This window comes from Solanum pennellii, chromosome 2 (assembly GCF_001406875.1).
Source record: "Solanum pennellii chromosome 2, SPENNV200".
In the NCBI taxonomy this organism is placed as follows: Eukaryota; Viridiplantae; Streptophyta; class Magnoliopsida; order Solanales; family Solanaceae; genus Solanum; species Solanum pennellii.
In genome coordinates, this window is record NC_028638.1 from 18,491,884 (window position 1) to 18,513,015 (window position 21,132).

The following is a 21,132-nucleotide window of genomic DNA, read 5'->3' on the forward strand; positions in this document are numbered from 1 at the left end:
CCAACGACGGTCCGTCCTGCCATTCCGTCGTGAAGTTCAGAGAGTCGATCTCAGCACCCAAATTTTCAGAATCTAAGTGTTTTGAAACGAGACCCCCTCGACGGTCCGTCGTGCCCATGACGGTCCGTCGTGGGATCCGTCGACCCAGACAGTTATTACCAGAAATAAACTCTACTGCTCAAAATGACTAAACAGGTCGTTACAATTATGAGAGAGAATAAGTTCATAATTATCGATTACACATTTTAAGAGATTTTCTCCCCTTTATCACAGGCCATACCCCATCCCAACTCCAACTTATACACGTTCTCTTTTCATTTTTTTCTTCAAACTTCTTCACCGTTCTTTTTTTCCATTCAAACAAAAACTGTCGTATATATTGACAAGCCTCAAGTTAATTCTCTCAAAATTGAATATATCAATGATACATCTCAACAAGAACTAAGATCAAATTATGTATTCCTAAGTTATTGTAATTTGTTCATGACATTTAGTTCACTTCTTTTCAAATGTTTTTTTCAATGTTTGTTTAGTGATTGTGGCATGTACACACTGTCTATTTGTTGAACATATTAGTAATGTAATTTTTCATATGGATCACATTGAAATTGATTCAAAATACTATCGTCAAAGGTATGTCACATTCCTCTAGCGGTGTGGAAGAAACAAGAACGTTGATAGCACATTTAGTGAGAGCAAAGTGACTGACACTGTTAATAGAAAATTTGATGGACACTATAGCAAAAGAACATACTCTGAATACTACAAATTATCCTACACCAAGACCAAGGAAATCAATTGCTAGACAGATGATCGTCTTAGACTTTCATTCCATGTTTATATTTTAGGATGTTTTTTTAATTTTTCGCTTCAGTTGTTGACAATAATATATATCATGCATTATTGTTACTATGTAGTATTAAACAGAATTCATTGATTTTGGTCATGATTTTTGGAAACCAAAAATATGTTTTACGTTGGGTATAAAAACAAATATAATTAGATTTTTTTGGATGGATACAGATTGAATATCGATTTAATATGGTGTTAGTATTAAATTTTTAAAAAGTCGGATACAAAATAGGATATCAAAAGTAACTAATTTTAGATTTTAGATTTTAATTTTGAAAAACATTTCATACACGAAGTAGTAAGAATTAAATATGTGGGGTAATTTTTCCTTTCAAAAGAAGTCACAAAAGTTGCAACAAACTGAACATTAGAAGCTATAAAATAAAAGTAAAGGATAAAAAAGTCCTCAAGCTATTCCCCTTTCTTATAATGTAAAATTATACCATATGATAATAATTAAACACAAATACATTTTCCATGAAACTGAAAATCAAAAGGTTCTCTACTTCTCTTTGGTGAAACTAACGAAGCATTTTAAAAATTATATGTTGCATTGCTAACTTTAAGTGGGAACCACATATGAAAAAGACAAACTATTATATGATGTACTTTTTTTGTTTTCAAAAGAAAATGTTCACACGACAGATCAATTGGTATAACATAATTAAAGCACGAAGTCTAAAGTAGGAGGGCCTAAATAACCAAAGTACCCCTTAATTCAGTCTTAATCCCCGGAAGCACACATGCTGACGATCTCATGTGTGCTTCCTTTCCAACTCCGTCTTATTAAATAGGAGAAATTCTGCATGTTTTCTAAATCTTGTTAATAGTAATAAAAAATATATTATATATATATATATAATTAATTGTGGTATTAAGAATTTCATATTAATTAAAGTTGATTCTTTTAATTTTCCACTCACATTTGATTTTCATTCCTTATTTAGTATGAATTGATTTGTCATTTTGTTTATCATGAAAAACTTTGAAAAAATTGTGGAACTAAGAAAAAAATTGAAGTCATTTTGTATGTTTTACTTATTTTCCTATTTGAAGAAGACTTATCCTCTCATCCTGGATACACTTTGATAAGCATACATTCTTACTCTAGAAAACTCCTAAAAGACCAAAAAAAAAAAAAGAAGCAAAATACTGGTCTAGCATATTCACAATTTTTCTCTGTTTTTGGCTTAATGGTTTTAATTTCTTATCAAGTTTATTTATTAATTATCTGCTTAACCGGCTAGTAACTTTTCCTATAATTATTTTATTCTTGAATTCATTATTTGTTTACTTATGTTTTTGGAAAGGAAGAGTGAAGGTCAGCCATCTTTAACTATATGTGAAGTTTTGGATATGTCTTACTTTTAATATTTTTGGGATTGATATTTATGACATGTGAAACATTTGTTTGAGAATCAAGAGGTTTAATCTTGCTTGGTATCTCTTCGATAAGGTTTCGTTATGAATGAATATCAAGTTATGTTATTAACATGTTTAGAATAACATGTTTAGAATATTCCTTTTAGAATCAACCCTAAATTAGCACATTGTGTGTTGTATTTTTGTATTGTAGTTGTGTGTCTTATATTATTAACATGCTTTTAAATATAAGTTGAAGATGTGAAGAGTTTGCCTGGTTTAAGTATACATCTAGACGGAGTTTTACTTAGAGTTTCGATGTATTCTTTCTTTGAAGTGTTACTTTTATTTGGTTTTGAGATAACTTTGTATCGAACTATCACGATCTGATTTCTCGAGTCATGTTAACACCAACAATAACTCACAATAGGTAAGTCAACCTGTAACCTCGAACGACATGTAAGGACCATAAGGACAGAAACAAAGCAGTAGCAACCGCTTAATAAAATAATAAGAGAGATAGCGGAAGCAAACCAAAAAAAATATACATAAATAAATATTCCACCCAAAATCTGAAAGTCACAAGTGCAGAGTTGCTAATAAAAGAGTACATGTCTCTAAAATGGACCCAAAATATAAAGACTTGTCTAAAAATAATACAAAAGACTAGTCATCAAACTAAAGATGGAGATAAGTAAAGTTTGAAACGCCATGTGCTCACCCTTACATCTGAATGCGACAACTGAAGGCTCGCTCTGAACGTTGATAGCTGGTGTTCGGACCTATATCATGAAAAAGATGCAAAGTATAGCATCACTACCAAAATAACATGTACTCAGTAAGCATTATAGGCCGATTGAGCAAGGTAATATGAAATGCAAGAATTTAACCCAACAGAGGTCAAAGAGTGGAATTCTAAAATGCACACAAGTGTACTAAGAAACTGAAATAAAGTAAGTAACAACTAGCAAAACCTAACTAGACCCCATAAGCCAAAAGGTACACTCGTGCACAAGTTTAAGTAAAATTGGAACGAACCCCATAAGCTCGATAGGTACACAAATAAGCTAAGAACTAATAAGAGAACTTCAAGATACATCCAGAACTGTCACAGTCTCCCACGAACTATAACCGCGGTGGAGGCATCCAAGGACCAACTAGCATCATGGACACAAAATTGATCGAAGGGGTGTCCCTATACTTGAACCAAGACTAAAAGGTGAGCTAGAGAGGTAAACCATGACTAAATATGAACCATGGACTTAAAAAGTGACTGAAATATGAGCCAGAGAATTAAATCGTGACTGGAATATGAGTTAAGGACTTAAACTTTGACTGAAAGGTACTCACCTCTGACTTAAACCTTTTTGGATTGGATTTACACAAGGGACTTTAATCCAGAGCAACAATAAGGTATACGAGCTTGAACTATAGAAAAGAACTCCAACAACCCAAAATTTCTCTGCTAACTCAACACTAGTCTAAACTGTAGCATTGGACCACTTTCAAATTTGCCAAGGACCTATTACAACTCCTACTCTACAACTCGATGTCAAATAACCAAATAAGCCCAAAATGACCTGCGTACACGCCGAGTCGATTACAAGAATATGTTATGGAAGAAAAGAGCATTCTGAGTTGAGTTATTGCTAACTAAGGATCACATTAACAGACGAAATTCTGTTATATCAATCTAGAGGGAGCTAAGCCGTCTGAAGCGACGCTAGAGAGATTCCAAGACCTATCAACTCCACAATATGCTAGTCTAAGAAACACTAGTCTACAACTATACTAAGGCTAAACATCTTCTAACATCAGTCATAAAAAATTACAATACAAGCCACAAGTTATGGATGATCTCAAAAAAGTAAACAAACATACTAACAGTCCTGAAACCTAATAAATAACCTAAAACATGATTTATAGCAAGCTAAGCATTACAATATAGTTACCCATCCCAAATTAGCATAAACCGACATACATTTACATTCTCGAGCTCAATTTAATGGCGAGAAGCCGTAGCCTACCTGAAAGTAGACCACATACGATCCAAATCACATCTTTAGAGCTTTTTTCTTACATACGGTCTTTAAATGACACCATCAAGATGTTTGTTTAGGCACTAAAACACATTAATCAGAGACTGGTTGAAATTTGAGTCAAAACAGAATATGTGAGACCCGTGTCAGAAATTCTGAAACTAGCTCCATCAAAAAGTCCATATAAGCTCCCCCAAACGTATATTTTGCATGAAATGTTTGAATTCATTGTGAGAATGAATGTTTTTAGTCTCCAAAAAAAAGAAAATCATGCTATTGTATGTGAATGAGACTTCTTTTTAATGAGGGCACCAGAGTAGCATTGTTGATTGTTGATTATCTAAGGTGATTGTTGTATGTGTATGTAATTTTGGTGATGTCATTCATTGATTCGCATGTGTTAACTTGATAAATCGATAATTTACACTGCATCTGATACAAGAATGAGGAAGGTGTTGTGTTTGTGGATTAAGTTGTTGAAAGTCATGTGACTATCGTAGGTTCTCCGAGTCTATTTGGATTAGCTTAAAAATTGGTGAAAATCTACATTTAAGTCAGTTTTAGCTTTTGGAAGTGTTTCACAAATTTAAAAATGACTTAAAATAAGTTAACATAAGAGAAAATGGACAAATGACCCCCTAATCTATAATTGAATTCTCAACTACACACTTATATTTTACGGGGTCCTACCCCCTTAAACTATTTTAAAGCAAAATATTAACAAACCCTAAAACTAGACAACAACATTATTTTCATGTAGTGTGCACCACACATTGCTAGTTGTCAAATATCACACATATTTTAAAATTAAAAAAACGTACTTATATTTCTTTTCTTCATCATCTTCTTCTTTCTTCACTTGTCTTAAGTGATGATTCAAATTTTTTCGCTATAACTCCCCAAAACCTGTATCTCTCTCCACCCTATTCATCTCTAATCACTCCCCACCTCCACCCCATTCCCACCTTCTATAACCCACAAATTAAGTATCAATATTCATCAGCAACACCACAACAACTACTTTATTAGCTATTTAAACCTCCATTTTTACCTCCCTCACTCAAATTCCACAATTGTAATTACAATTTCAATAATGAAGTTCTAACTAATCGCCTTGGAATTGAGGATGAATACACATTTTTATTTATTTTTTAAATAGTGTAGGATTTACGCCTTCTACGCTTAAAGAAATAACTGAATTATCGTAATTGAGTAGAATCAATTGATTGTTGCTGCTCAACTTCGTGAAATTCTTATCGTGTGTAAGTTAGATTCATTCCTCAGACGTTAGTAAAGACTAAGAATAAGATATGAAGGTTGATAAATTATGCATGAACAGGAAAATTAATGACTTTAATTTTTTTACTAAATAATTAATACTTTTTATGGTGATTTAGATGGTTAATGGATGTTAGTAATAGAGAGAAAAATTATGAAAAGTATTAGAAGATGGGTGAAGACATGGGGCTGCTATGGTGATAGTGATTCAACAGTGGTGATGGATATTTATAGGTAGGATGAGTGTTGACGAGAGAGAGAGGAAAAAATGATAAAGGAAAAAGAAATGAAAAAAGTAAAGAAAATTGAATTAAAGGTTAAAGTTGAAAAATGATATCTAACAATTTATCCAATTATTTCTTGGGATCATACTGGTATATCTGGAAATTTTGAAGATTTATTTACTTTATTTACTTTGTTGTTTATTTACGCCTAAATGATAGGCTAAACTTTTACTGACGGATTCATATCGACCTAAACTATGAACAAGATGGTAAGTCTTGAACTGTTCCGATGTTTCTAAGGTCGAAATAGTACAGTTTAAGGATGGAAAAGTCTTGGCTTTGCCGGAGTTCCTGTTTAGGCCCATGTTAAGCCATTGAGTGAGGCACTGTTTGGGCTATGTTGGAACCGTAAAAGGCTTTTTCGTCCCTAAGACTGCTCTATTTCGTAAAAGATCCTGTAGTTACATTGAAGCGATTCTGGATGAAGCATTTGATTCCATATGCTTAAACTGACAAAATGGTATCAGAGCCATGTTGTTTATAAGCTTAGGCGATATTAATCTGTCAGTATTTCTATAATGAATATTATAAGAAATCGGGCTACTGTCAAAAACAGTAGAAAAGATGAGTATGATATGCCTCAGCAGCTGGATCTCCTTAATAGATGGACGATTCCTAAAATAGAACCCAGGGTTATATACCAGATGGGAACTTTTGAAAAATTGGGTTTTAAACAAATTGTTAAAACCACAGAAGAAACTATTACAGTGGATTCTGATCATGGCACCTTCAGATTATTATCTGAAAATGATTTTGCCCCTTATAGGGATAATTATAAATTTATGCATATTGGCCTTGTTCAAGTCGCTTTTAAGCCACTTACTTTAAGAGGTCTACCGGAAAGCTTTATAGCAGCTTTAAGAGATGGTAGAAACCAAAATTGGAAGAAGTCTCTAATAGGGACAGTGCAAACCAGCTTGGCCTATGGCCCTGTTTATTTTAATGCTTATCCTAATTTGCAGATATCTTTAAGTGATGAAAATTCTTTAAATACTTTAATTTTGAGTATTAAATTACATGGTTATGATTATTTACCTGGAACTGAAGTCATATGTATTTGTTATAGAATTTATTATAAACCGCTTTATACTTTGAATCCTATGTGTAAAATTATGGATCTAAAAAATGAGACTATTTTAATAGAAACTAATTTTAGTAGGTCTAAAGTTATTACTAGACGACCTATTAAATGGGATGAAATTGATTTTCCTAAAGAATGGATTATAGAAGAAGCTGTTGCTCCTAGAAATAATATGAATTTTGATATTTCTGATATTGAACAGGCTCCTGATGGAACGGTAAAAATAAAATTTACTGATCAAAACCTGTTAATGAGTTATACCGATAATATCGGACTACAGGCAAAAATGCCTAGATCTAATTATTCATACATTTCTCCAGCTGATTATGTGGTTAATATACCCTCCAGAGCTTCTACATCTCAAATAAGAGATGAAGATAATTCTAGATCTTCAACCTTTGATACAAAGGAAAACGAACGAGTTGATAATATCAAAATTGAAAATCATATTGTTACTCCTGATATGGATGAACCCACTCTCTCTGAGATGAATTTTCCAAATGGTTTTTATGGATCAAAAAGACAGACTTGATTTTAGACCGGGATCTCCGGTAAGAGAAAAGATTTCAAATGAATTCTTTGAACCTAAGTGGAAACTTTTTAGAGAATGGTTCTTTAAAAATTTTGATAAAAATCAAAGGACCTTTTTACAAGATGATTTTTATAAAGATCTTTCGCAAGCTAATAAAATTATTGCTTTTATTCCTTGGTTTATGACTAAATATATTTATAAATATATTTGTATGCTTGAAAAAGATTATAAACTGACTGATGGGTCTATCACTAAATCAATATTACCTCCTCAACAGTCTTTTCAAATTGAGAAAAATAATAAAATTGTTCATTTTACAGCCTTTGCAGAATTATTTAGTGATGATACTGCTCTAATAACTGCCAAGCATGTTAAAATTCTAATACAACAAAATAATTATACAAATGTTTATATGAGCATTCTTGGAGAACATATTCTCTCTTTACATGATAAAATCAATCATATCTGTTCTACTATCGAAAAATCTAAAGCTTCTGATAAAGGCAAGGTAAAAGCCTCTGCGAGTATCCAACCTCCTCCTGAAATCAAAGATTTTAAATTATCAAAACTTGATAATATTGAAAGATGGCTAGAAGAAAAATATAAAAAAGATTTGGAACTCAGTCCTCTTAATATAGAGAAAAATGATAAGAATAATAATATTTCTAAAAAGAGTAATACTCTTGATGAGATTAATAAAATCTCAGAAAAATATGCTAGAAAACCGGTCCAAAGGATGTACTACTATCCTAGACCAACTCCTCAGGATATAATCCTAGAGGAACAAGAATTTATTGTCTCTAATAGTTTCAGTGGGACTGAGATTTATGAATGGAATATTGATGGTTTCACTGATAGACAGATTTATACATTGGTTCATAGAATTCTTATGTATAGCACTATATGTAAAGCTAATAAGAATTCAGAACAAAATACAGCAAGTATGGTTATTGCTGGGTTTACAGGGCAATTAAAAGGATGGTGGGATAATTATCTCACAGAAGAACAAAGGATGGCCATTTTAAATGCAGTAAAACAAGAAAATGGCAGTTCAACTCCAAATATAGTTTATACGCTAGTCTTAACCATTATAGAGCATTTCTCTGGAAGATGGACAGATAATAGTGAAACTATCAGAACTCTTTTACAGAATCTTAAGTGTAGATCTCTTACTAATTGGAGATGGTACAAGGACACATTTTTGTCCAGAGTAATGGAGTTACCAGAATGTAATAGTTCTCATTGGAAATCTAAATTCATAGATGGACTTCCAAACTTATTCGCAGAAAGAATTAGGAAAGTCCTTAGAGGGAATGAGGTTAATATTAAATATGAGGATTATACTTATGGAAAGCTTATTAGCGCTGTGGTCCAAGAAGGGCTAGCTCTATGCAATGAAATACAGCTGAATCAACAAATCAAGAGGTATCATATAAATGAAAAGCAGCAATTGGGGGAATTCTGCGAACAATTTGCTATTGATATACCAGAATCCTCAAAAAGATCTTCTAAAAAGAAGAAAGATAAGGACTATACAGAAAGACCTTATAAACCTCATAGGAAAAAGAAACGCTTGGATAAAAGTGAAAATAGGAAATCCAAAAGATTTGATAAAAAATCCTTTAAGCATAATAATGCTTGTTATAAATGTGGAAGGATTGGCCACTATGCAAAAGATTGTAAAGTTAAGGACAAAATTAAGAGTCTTAATTTAGATGATGATATCAAGGATTCATTGTGTAAAATTCTGGTAAATTCTTCACCTGAAGAATCAGGCCCTGATAATAGTGGGGAGGAAGAATCTCATACTAGTGAGGATTTAAGGGTTCTCCATAATGAGAGTTATATCTCTTCGTCAGATGAAGAATGTATGCCTTGTCAAATAGGAGAGACTTGTGAAGACAAGCAGAATACAGATGAGTTTTATAAACTCTATTCCCAATTCAAAGATCTTAATCTTAATGTAATTAGTAGTGATGATTGGATTGAGATGATCAAATTAATAGATGATCCTATAATAAGATCCCAGATTATTGACAAAATGGGAAGCACTTCTACTAATAAAGTAGAGTCTCCTAGAAAAGAAATTCATAATGAGAACACTACTTATACAATGGCTGAGTTAAAGAGACAACTTCATAAAAGGTCTCAAAGGAATAATATTCCAACTACAATTCAAGATCTATCTGAAGAGGTTGATAACCTTAAAAAAGAAATTAATGATTTAAAAAATAAGAATATTATTCTTGATAAAAGAATTACATCTGTGGAGAGTATTAATAATACTCAAAAAGAGAGTCAGGATGCTGATAATTCTTTTAATAATTTAACTCCTGATGATTTTACAGAAGAAAATAAAGAATCATTTTTAAAAACTATTGAATTAATTACAGCTCATAAGCCTCTTGCAAAAATTTCTATAGTTATTGATTATAATTTGAAAAGAGATTTTGTGGCTCTTATTGATAGCGGAGCTGATTTAAATTGTATCCAAGAAGGGTTGATTCCTTCAAAATATTTCAAAAAGACTACTCATATTTTAAGAAATGCTAGTGGTCATAAGATGGATATTGATTATAAAATTCCCAAAGCTTATATTTGTACGAATAATGTTTGTATTCCTGAAAGTTTTGTTTTAATAAAGAACATTTCAAATGAAATTATTCTTGGAATGCCTTTCTTTTGGAAAATTTATCCAATTATTTCTTGGGATCATACTGGTATTACTGGAAATTTTGAAGGGAAAAGGGTTAGGATTGATTTTATATCTCCACCCTATTCCAAGTTTATAAATGAAGTTAAGGATTTAATTTCTTTAAAGAACAAGCAAATAGGCTTTTTGAAAAATGAAATTTGTAGTCTTACTATTGAAGAGACTTTACAAAATCCTAAATTACAAGAAAAAATTGAATATTTAAAAAATCAATTTTCTTTACAAATTTGTGGTGATCATCCGAATATTTTTTGGGAAAGAAAAAAACATATTGTTAGCCTTCCATATGAAGAAGATTTCTCAGAAGATTATATTCCTACTAAGGCAAGACCTTGCCAAATGAATTCTGATTACTTAGAATTATGTAAGAATGAGATTAATAGTCTCTTACAAAAAGGTTTAATAAGACCTTCAAAGTCTCCATGGTCTTGTACTGCTTTCTATGTTAATAAACATGCAGAACAAGAAAGAGGAATTCCTAGACTCGTTATAAATTATAAACCTTTAAATAAAGTTTTGAAATGGATCAGATATCCTATTCCTAATAAAAAGGATTTATTAAATCGTCTTCATGAAGCTATTATATTTTCAAAATTTGACTTAAAATCTGGGTATTGGCAAATTCAGATTTCTGAAGCTGATAAATATAAAACAGCTTTTAATGTACCCATGGGTCAATATGAATGGAATGTTATGCCATTTGGTTTAAAAAATGCCCCATCAGAATTTCAAAAAATTATGAATGATATTTTCAATCCTTTTAGCAATTTTATAATTGTGTATATAGATGATATCTTGGTATTTTCTAAAAATTTAGAAACTCATTTCAAACATCTTGATTTATTTAAGAAAATCATTATTCAAAATGGTTTGGTTATATCTAAGCCAAAAATGCATATTTTCCAAACTACTGTTAGGTTTTTAGGGCATAATATAGAAAAGGGAAAAATCATTCCTATTCAGAGAAGTATAGAATTTGCTTCTAAATTCCCTGATATCATTACGAATAAAACACAGCTTCAGAGATTCTTAGGAAGCTTGAATTATATTTCTCCTTTTATAAAGGACTGGGCAAAAGATGCTGCTCCATTATATGAAAGGCTTAAGAAAAATGCTAAGCCATGGACAGATGGTCATACGAAAGCTGTCCAGCAAATTAAAAGTAAGGTTAATAACCTTCCATGTCTTGTTCTAGCTAATCCCAGTTGGAACAAAATTGTTGAAACAGATGCCTCTGATATAGGCTGTGGAGGGATTTTAAAACAAATCTCCCCAGATGATAATAAGGAATATCTAATACAATTTTATTCAGGAAAATGGAATAATAGCCAAAGAAATTATGCTACTATAGCTAAAGAAATCTTGGCTATAGTGAAAAGTGTTCTAAAATTTCAAGGAGATCTCTATAATCAAAAGTTTATCATAAAAACTGATTGTCAAGCTGCTAGATTCATTTTTAATAAGGATGTAAAACATGATGTTTCTAAACAAATGTTTGCTAGATGGCAGGCCTTATTAGCACCTTTTGATTTTGAAATACTTTATAAAAAAGGAATAGATAATAGTCTTCCTGATTTTCTGACTAGAGAATACTTAATCAAATGATTCTCTTTTGCAGCATGATGAGGCCATCTTGGCCCTCTTCCTCTAATAGAGGAAAGGGAAGAGGACGAGGAGGAAGGACAAATAATAATGTCTTAGCTCAAATTGGAAATCAGAGGCTTATAGCCGCAAATATCACAAGAACATCGGCTAGCACATCTACTGGCATATCAGGGATAGACGCAAGCAATCCAATGTATAAAGAATTTATGGATTTTATAAAATCCAGGCAACAAGAACAGCCGTCATACTCAGCTGTGGCAAATGAAGAGGTCGTTGAAAATATTGAAGTCTATGACCAAAATGATTTGGATGAAATAATATTAATTTTAGACCCAAAAGATCTACAATGGAAGGATGAACCTTGGCAAATCATGACAAGGTATTTTGATACAGCATCATATGCTGTCCAGACTTATAAATTTAGAATGCATTATGAGATTATACTCTCATCCATGGGATCAGCTGAATTCCAACATTTCTACCCAGCAAACACCAGGAAAGTTTATAACTTTTCTAAGATAATCATAAAAAAGATAGTTACTCCTGAAGAATGGGGAATTAGTACAATGAGGGAGAGAGAATATACTCACCCAGAACAGAAAACAGCAGTAAGATTTAATTACTGGGATTATGTGGAAAGCTTTAATAAAGCTCTGTTATATGAAAATGCTAATAAGAAGCATTCATGGTTTATTAAGATCTGCTCTAATAATTTTAAGCAAAACATCCCAAACTGGTTTTGTAAGTGGTGGACTTTATATGGTCCTACAATAAATATTCTTCCTGAAAATTATAAGTTGTTATACGCAGAATGGGTGGATATATCCCCCAAGATCCTACAATTACAAAAAGATGATATTTACTTTAAAGGGATTTCAATAATGTATTTCTTTATAGAATTCTCAATTCCATGGATAATGAAATGGACAGTTGAAGTCCAAACAGATGGACAAGAATTTCCTTGCCTCAAAAGGAAATTTCATACAAAGTTCTGGAGTAAATTACTCCACAAAAATCCAGAAGGACAATTACATGGACAGGAGATAATAGATTCCATTAGAAATTCCATTGACAAAGGTAATAACCAGAATGGTTCCTCAACAGATAGGGAAGATAATAGTCCCTTTAAGCAAATTTGCAGAAAAATCCAAATGAAGGGAGGAGTCATATCCAAGTCTGAGATCTTAGCTTCTTATATGGAGGAAGTAAAAAGAGACTTAATGAAGCATTTGGGAAAAAATATCCCAAAAAATACAGATAATATGTCAGTTTCTACTTCAAATGAAGATGAATGCCTAGCCGGAGAATCCCAGGATGAAGACGAAATGGATATTGAAGAATTCCTGCAACAATTTAGCAGTCAGATGGAAGAATCTTCCAGTTCAAAAAATGACAAAGGCAAAGGAATAGCAAAAGACTAAAGAAGCCAAAAAGATAATAATTGATTAACTTTTATAAAAGTAGTAGGTCCCAATGTCGGCCATTATTAATGCGCATGATGTAAGCGCTTACGTAATTTATTTTGTTATTTTCTGTGATCCTTCTCTATAAAAGGATCCTTCTTTCTTAGTTAGAGGCAGGCATTAGCCCCCAGCATAAAAATTTCTCTTTAATCTTTTGTAAGTTTTAAATTTGAAATAAAATCTCCAGCAGTTGTGCATAGAAGATAATCTTAAGGTATTTACATTATTATATCTGTTAATTTTAAAAATTTATTTACTTTATTTACTTTGTTGTTTATTTACGCCTAAATGATAGGCTAAACTTTTACTGACGGATTCATATCGACCTAAACTATGAACAAGATGGTAAGTCTTGAACTGTTCCGATGTTTCTAAGGTCGAAATAGTACAGTTTAAGGATGGAAAAGTCTTGGCTTTGCCGGAGTTCCTGTTTAGGCCCATGTTAAGCCATTGAGTGAGGCACTGTTTGGGCTATGTTGGAACCGTAAAAGGCTTTTTCGTCCCTAAGACTGCTCTATTTCGTAAAAGATCCTGTAGTTACATTGAAGCGATTCTGGATGAAGCATTTGATTCCATATGCTTAAATTGGCCGCGCGGATTACCGCCAGTCAGTACGGGCGAATTGGTATCAGAGCCATGTTGTTTATAAGCTTAGGCGATATTAATCTGTCAGTATTTCTATAATGAATATTATAAGAAATCGGGCTACTGTCAAAAACAGTAGAAAAGATGAGTATGATATGCCTCAGCAGCTGGATCTCCTTAATAGATGGACGATTCCTAAAATAGAACCCAGGGTTATATACCAGATGGGAACTTTTGAAAAATTGGGTTTTAAACAAATTGTTAAAACCACAGAAGAAACTATTACAGTGGATTCTGATCATGGCACCTTCAGATTATTATCTGAAAATGATTTTGCCCCTTATAGGGATAATTATAAATTTATGCATATTGGCCTTGTTCAAGTCGCTTTTAAGCCACTTACTTTAAGAGGTCTACCGGAAAGCTTTATAGCAGCTTTAAGAGATGGTAGAAACCAAAATTGGAAGAAGTCTCTAATAGGGACAGTGCAAACCAGCTTGGCCTATGGCCCTGTTTATTTTAATGCTTATCCTAATTTGCAGATATCTTTAAGTGATGAAAATTCTTTAAATACTTTAATTTTGAGTATTAAATTACATGGTTATGATTATTTACCTGGAACTGAAGTCATATGTATTTGTTATAGAATTTATTATAAACCGCTTTATACTTTGAATCCTATGTGTAAAATTATGGATCTAAAAAATGAGACTATTTTAATAGAAACTAATTTTAGTAGGTCTAAAGTTATTACTAGACGACCTATTAAATGGGATGAAATTGATTTTCCTAAAGAATGGATTATAGAAGAAGCTGTTGCTCCTAGAAATAATATGAATTTTGATATTTCTGATATTGAACAGGCTCCTGATGGAACGGTAAAAATAAAATTTACTGATCAAAACCTGTTAACGAGTTATACCGATAATATCGGACTACAGGCAAAAATGCCTAGATCTAATTATTCATACATTTCTCCAGCTGATTATGTGGTTAATATACCCTCCAGAGCTTCTACATCTCAAATAAGAGATGAAGATAATTCTAGATCTTCAACCTTTGATACAAAGGAAAACGAACGAGTTGATAATATCAAAATTGAAAATCATATTGTTACTCCTGATATGGATGAACCCACTCTCTCTGAGATGAATTTTCCAAATGGTTTTTATGGATCAAAAAGACAGACTTGATTTTAGACCGGGATCTCCGGTAAGAGAAAAGATTTCAAATGAATTCTTTGAACCTAAGTGGAAACTTTTTAGAGAATGGTTCTTTAAAAATTTTGATAAAAATCAAAGGACCTTTTTACAAGATGATTTTTATAAAGATCTTTCGCAAGCTAATAAAATTATTGCTTTTATTCCTTGGTTTATGACTAAATATATTTATAAATATATTTGTATGCTTGAAAAAGATTATAAACTGACTGATGGGTCTATCACTAAATCAATATTACCTCCTCAACAGTCTTTTCAAATTGAGAAAAATAATAAAATTGTTCATTTTACAGCCTTTGCAGAATTATTTAGTGATGATACTGCTCTAATAACTGCCAAGCATGTTAAAATTCTAATACAACAAAATAATTATACAAATGTTTATATGAGCATTCTTGGAGAACATATTCTCTCTTTACATGATAAAATCAATCATATCTGTTCTACTATCGAAAAATCTAAAGCTTCTGATAAAGGCAAGGTAAAAGCCTCTGCGAGTATCCAACCTCCTCCTGAAATCAAAGATTTTAAATTATCAAAACTTGATAATATTGAAAGATGGCTAGAAGAAAAATATAAAAAAGATTTGGAACTCAGTCCTCTTAATATAGAGAAAAATGATAAGAATAATAATATTTCTAAAAAGAGTAATACTCTTGATGAGATTAATAAAATCTCAGAAAAATATGCTAGAAAACCGGTCCAAAGGATGTACTACTATCCTAGACCAACTCCTCAGGATATACTCCTAGAGGAACAAGAATTTATTGTCTCTAATAGTTTCAGTGGGACTGAGATTTATGAATGGAATATTGATGGTTTCACTGATAGACAGATTTATACATTGGTTCATAGAATTCTTATGTATAGCACTATATGTAAAGCTAATAAGAATTCAGAACAAAATACAGCAAGTATGGTTATTGCTGGGTTTACAGGGCAATTAAAAGGATGGTGGGATAATTATCTCACAGAAGAACAAAGGATGGCCATTTTAAATGCAGTAAAACAAGAAAATGGCAGTTCAACTCCAAATATAGTTTATACGCTAGTCTTAACCATTATAGAGCATTTCTCTGGAAGATGGTCAGATAATAGTGAAACTATCAGAACTCTTTTACAGAATCTTAAGTGTAGATCTCTTACTAATTGGAGATGGTACAAGGACACATTTTTGTCCAGAGTAATGGAGTTACCAGAATGTAATAGTTCTCATTGGAAATCTAAATTCATAGATGGACTTCCAAACTTATTCGCAGAAAGAATTAGGAAAGTCCTTAGAGGGAATGAGGTTAATATTAAATATGAGGATTATACTTATGGAAAGCTTATTAGCGCTGTGGTCCAAGAAGGGCTAGCTCTATGCAATGAAATACAGCTGAATCAACAAATCAAGAGGTATCATATAAATGAAAAGCAGCAATTGGGGGAATTCTGCGAACAATTTGCTATTGATATACCAGAATCCTCAAAAAGATCTTCTAAAAAGAAGAAAGATAAGGACTATACAGAAAGACCTTATAAACCTCATAGGAAAAAGAAACGCTTGGATAAAAGTGAAAATAGGAAATCCAAAAGATTTGATAAAAAATCCTTTAAGCATAATAATGCTTGTTATAAATGTGGAAGGATTGGCCACTATGCAAAAGATTGTAAAGTTAAGGACAAAATTAAGAGTCTTAATTTAGATGATGATATCAAGGATTCACTGTGTAAAATTCTGGTAAATTCTTCACCTGAAGAATCAGGCCCTGATAATAGTGGGGAGGAAGAATCTCATACTAGTGAGGATTTAAGGGTTCTCCATAATGAGAGTTATATCTCTTCGTCAGATGAAGAATGTATGCCTTGTCAAATAGGAGAGACTTGTGAAGACAAGCAGAATACAGATGAGTTTTATAAACTCTATTCCCAATTCAAAGATCTTAATCTTAATGTAATTAGTAGTGATGATTGGATTGAGATGATCAAATTAATAGATGATCCTATAATAAGATCCCAGATTATTGACAAAATGGGAAGCACTTCTACTAATAAAGTAGAGTCTCCTAGAAAAGAAATTCATAATGAGAACACTACTTATACAATGGCTGAGTTAAAGAGACAACTTCATAAAAGGTCTCAAAGGAATAATATTCCAACTACAATTCAAGATCTATCTGAAGAGGTTGATAACCTTAAAAAAGAAATTAATGATTTAAAAAATAAGAGTATTATTCTTGATAAAAGAATTACTTCTGTGGAGAGTATTAATAATACTCAAAAAGAGAGTCAGAATGCTGATAATTCTTTTAATAATTTAACTCCTGATGAGTTTACAGAAGAAAATAAAGAATCATTTTTAAAAACTATTGAATTAATTACAGCTCATAAACCTCTTGCAAAAATTTCTATAGTTATTGATTATAATTTGAAAAGAGATTTTGTGGCTCTGATACCATTCTTGCTGAATTGGCTGGCGGTAATCCGCTCGGCCAGTTTAAGCATATGGAATCAAATGCTTCATCCAGAATCGCTTCAATGTAACTACAGGATCTTTTACGAAATAGAGCAGTCTTAGGGACGAAAAAGCCTTTTACGGTTCCAACATAGCCCAAACAGTGCCTCACTCAATGGCTTAACATGGGCCTAAACAGGAACTCCGGCAAAGCCAAGACTTTTCCATCCTTAAACTGTACTATTTCGACCTTAGAAACATCGGAACAGTTCAAGACTTACCATCTTGTTCATAGTTTAGTTCGATATGAATCCGTCAGTAAAAGTTTATTCTACTATTCTACTAATAGTAGAATATTTTTGAAATATTCTACTATTAGGTCTTTGTCTCTCACATGCTTTTAAGAGTGTGAGCACACTCTCTGTGTCATGTCAACACTAAGTGGTACATTTATTCCTCTTTAAAATATTCTAATGGGGGTAATAGGATACCCATAAAATATAAGTGTGTAGTTGAGAATTCGATTCTAGGTTAGGGAGACATTTGACCATTTTTTCTAAAAATAATTTAAAATAAGTTTAAAGACAACAGTACGACTCCCCCTACTTTTTTTTTGAATTAAGAGTCATTTAAGTTTGACTTTACAAAGCTACTTTTATAATCTACTTCTTAAATCAAATTCAAACAGGCTCTTCGTCTTATATATCTGATAGTGTCGTGATGTGATAGTCGTGTTAGTCGCTTGAGGACAAGCAACAATTTTAAACTAAGGGTATTGATGCGTCACAAATTTACGATACTTTTGATGCTTAAAACTTAGGATTAATGTACGTTATGTCGTGTTTTTTAAAAAATTGATGTGTTTTGTAAATTCTTTTGCAGGTAAATCATGATTCGATTGCTAAGTGCTTAGAAACAAATCTTGTAATAAGTTCTTTTAATCATCTATGAGTCATTCTATGATCTATGGTTTGAACCACGAGTTGTAGATGACAATTATAATTTACATTCAGAGATTTGCGAAAAAGTCCCTAATTTTTAGGGGTAGCAACATGAGTCGTAAAAGTGCCTACGATTGTAGATAAAAGTCGGGGTCCGAGAAGGTGAAAAAAAGTTTGATTTCTACAAGGAAGAAGTACAAGCAATAGAAATCTCCAAGAATCGTAATTCTTTTTCGCGAAAAAAGTCGTAAAACTATCTAGTTATTTTCATCCACGAGAGGGTTTACGACTCATAAAAGTAACACGATGAATAAATCGATTCGTAAAAGTTGTTGATGCCAGTTTTCCTAATTTGTTTAGGATAAGATTTTAATATCTATAAAAGCTTTTTTTTATATTTTATTTTACACTTCACACTTATTTTATGGTACGAAAGAACAAAGAAGCAAGTATTTTTGTGTTGTTCTTGAATTTGGAGATGTCAAACTTTAATTCTTTATTTTTGGGAAAATGCCTAAGTACCCACCAGCCTGTGCCCAAAATCCTGAGACACACCTAACCTTTACTAAGGTCCTATTACCCTCAACCTTTTTTTTAAATAATTTTCTACCATTTTTTGGCCTACGTGACAATATAAACCAGATAGGTTGAAAGCTTTGTTCAATATGCGATGGCCCCAATTTCTCAACATTCTAAAAAGTAAGCTATCAGTTCAAAAAGAAGCTTTTACACTTTCCAAAATTTTAAAAAGCTATCACTATACGTTTTCAAGTAAACTTTACCAAAAAGGAAGAGAAAGGAACAAGGGAAAGAACATTATCTTCAAATATTGATTTCTAAAATTTGATTTTCAAACTCATAATTGATTTTCTATGTTGGATTTCAGTACTTATTGTTCGATTTCAGTCGTGCATGTGTGGGTCGATTTCAGTCGTGCATGTGTGGGGCGATTTCATTTTTCTAAGTCATCAATAATCGTGGTTGAGTTCAAGGGTTAGTTATTTTCTTGATTTTATTTTGTTTTTTGTAATTGTTATACTTAGATTTCGTAGGTGTTATGATATGTTGTTAAATATTGGTTTCGATCTTTGAGTGAATATAACTTCTTGCTTATTTTTTAGGATTTAAGTTATAATACTGTTAGATATCAAACTTCGTATGTAACTTGTTATTCATATATTCATATTGTCACATATGTCTTCAGTATGTTCGAAATTATTTTTTAGTATGGATTGATTGGGGGTATTATATTTGTGTGAGTTCTGTTCTCCTTTTAAACGTACAAAAAGAAAAATATAAGTTGAGTGTTCAACTCTGTTGTATTGTGGGGTTACAATAAAATAACTTCATGTTGGGTCTTCTATTGTGTCTGTGTAGGGCTACAGATAAATAACTTATCCTAAGAAGAAAAATATATGTTGGGTGTTGTGTTGTGTCTGCGTGGGGTTTCAAACCTAATTCTAAGAAGACAAAGATATGTCGAGTATTGTATTGTGTCTGAAGGGTATGTGTGTTCTGTACGTTTGGGGTTATAATTAAATTTTAAAAAATCCAATAATTATTGGCTTTAACTTGAATTGTTTTTATATTGTAAGTTTGGGTGTGTGTGTTTATTTAGTCAATATTGTATTCTATTAGTAACTTATACTTAATTATTGGTAATGTGTATGCATATAGATATCAGTGCATTTACATTTATTACTTGAAAGTTGTATGTATCATGGTGGAGCCTTATTGTTTGAAGGTGGGGAAGCAAGATATGTGGGTTGGTTAGTGAGTGAATATGTTAATGTGATGTGGATACAATATTATATTTTTAGATTAAAGACTACATTAAAGAACTAGGGTATAGCCCAAATTGCAAATTTAGTATCCGACCACCTAATAGTTGCATCTTAGGAGATATTGACAATGATAATATTCTCTTAGCAATGTGTAATTGTTTTCAAAGTGGGGATGTTTTGAAAGTATATGTCCACATGCTTGAAGAGGAATCTGGTCCAACTTTTAATAAAGTTGGGACCACTGAAAATAGGGTTAGTGAAAACATTGAATATAACGAAGTAGGTGAGACTTCTTTTAATGGGTAGATGTATCTCTAAATACTACCTTAAATATTCTTTCTACATATAACTCAGCGGTAGAGTGTCACCTGGTGGAAGTCATCAGTTCGAGCCTGATTATCCTAATAGTTCCAAATATCGATCCATTAGATTCTGAAGATAGTGAATACTCTGTAAAAGGATTTTATGAGTCAACTGAAAAGAGTGATGATTCTGAAGATAGTGAACTACTTGAAGATGATTAATATGGACGTGATGTTCATGAGGAGCTGATTCAACTGAGGGCTGAAGATCTTTTTTGAGAAGGATAAAAAGAAGAGAGAGAATTCTTGGAGATACTGAAGAAGTATCATATGGTAATGCAGGAGCAGATTTTGGGTTTGATGAGACTGCTATCAATACAAATACTTTAGAAGGAAGGCTAAGGGGTGATGAACTATATGTAACACTCTGTAAGTCCATGACCTAATCTAGAGCCCCATATGTTGGTCTAAGGATTGTAACACTGTTTCTAAGCCTAAAATAATGTTTATAAACCATTTAGGACCTTTTACAGTCAAGACGTCAAGAAACGTCCAAGAAGTCCAGAATTTAGTCTTATTGAACTAGTAAAACGTCCTTAGGTTTCATGAAGGTTTGGGGGTGTTGTATGAGATCTAAAACTTGTAGAGTGACTT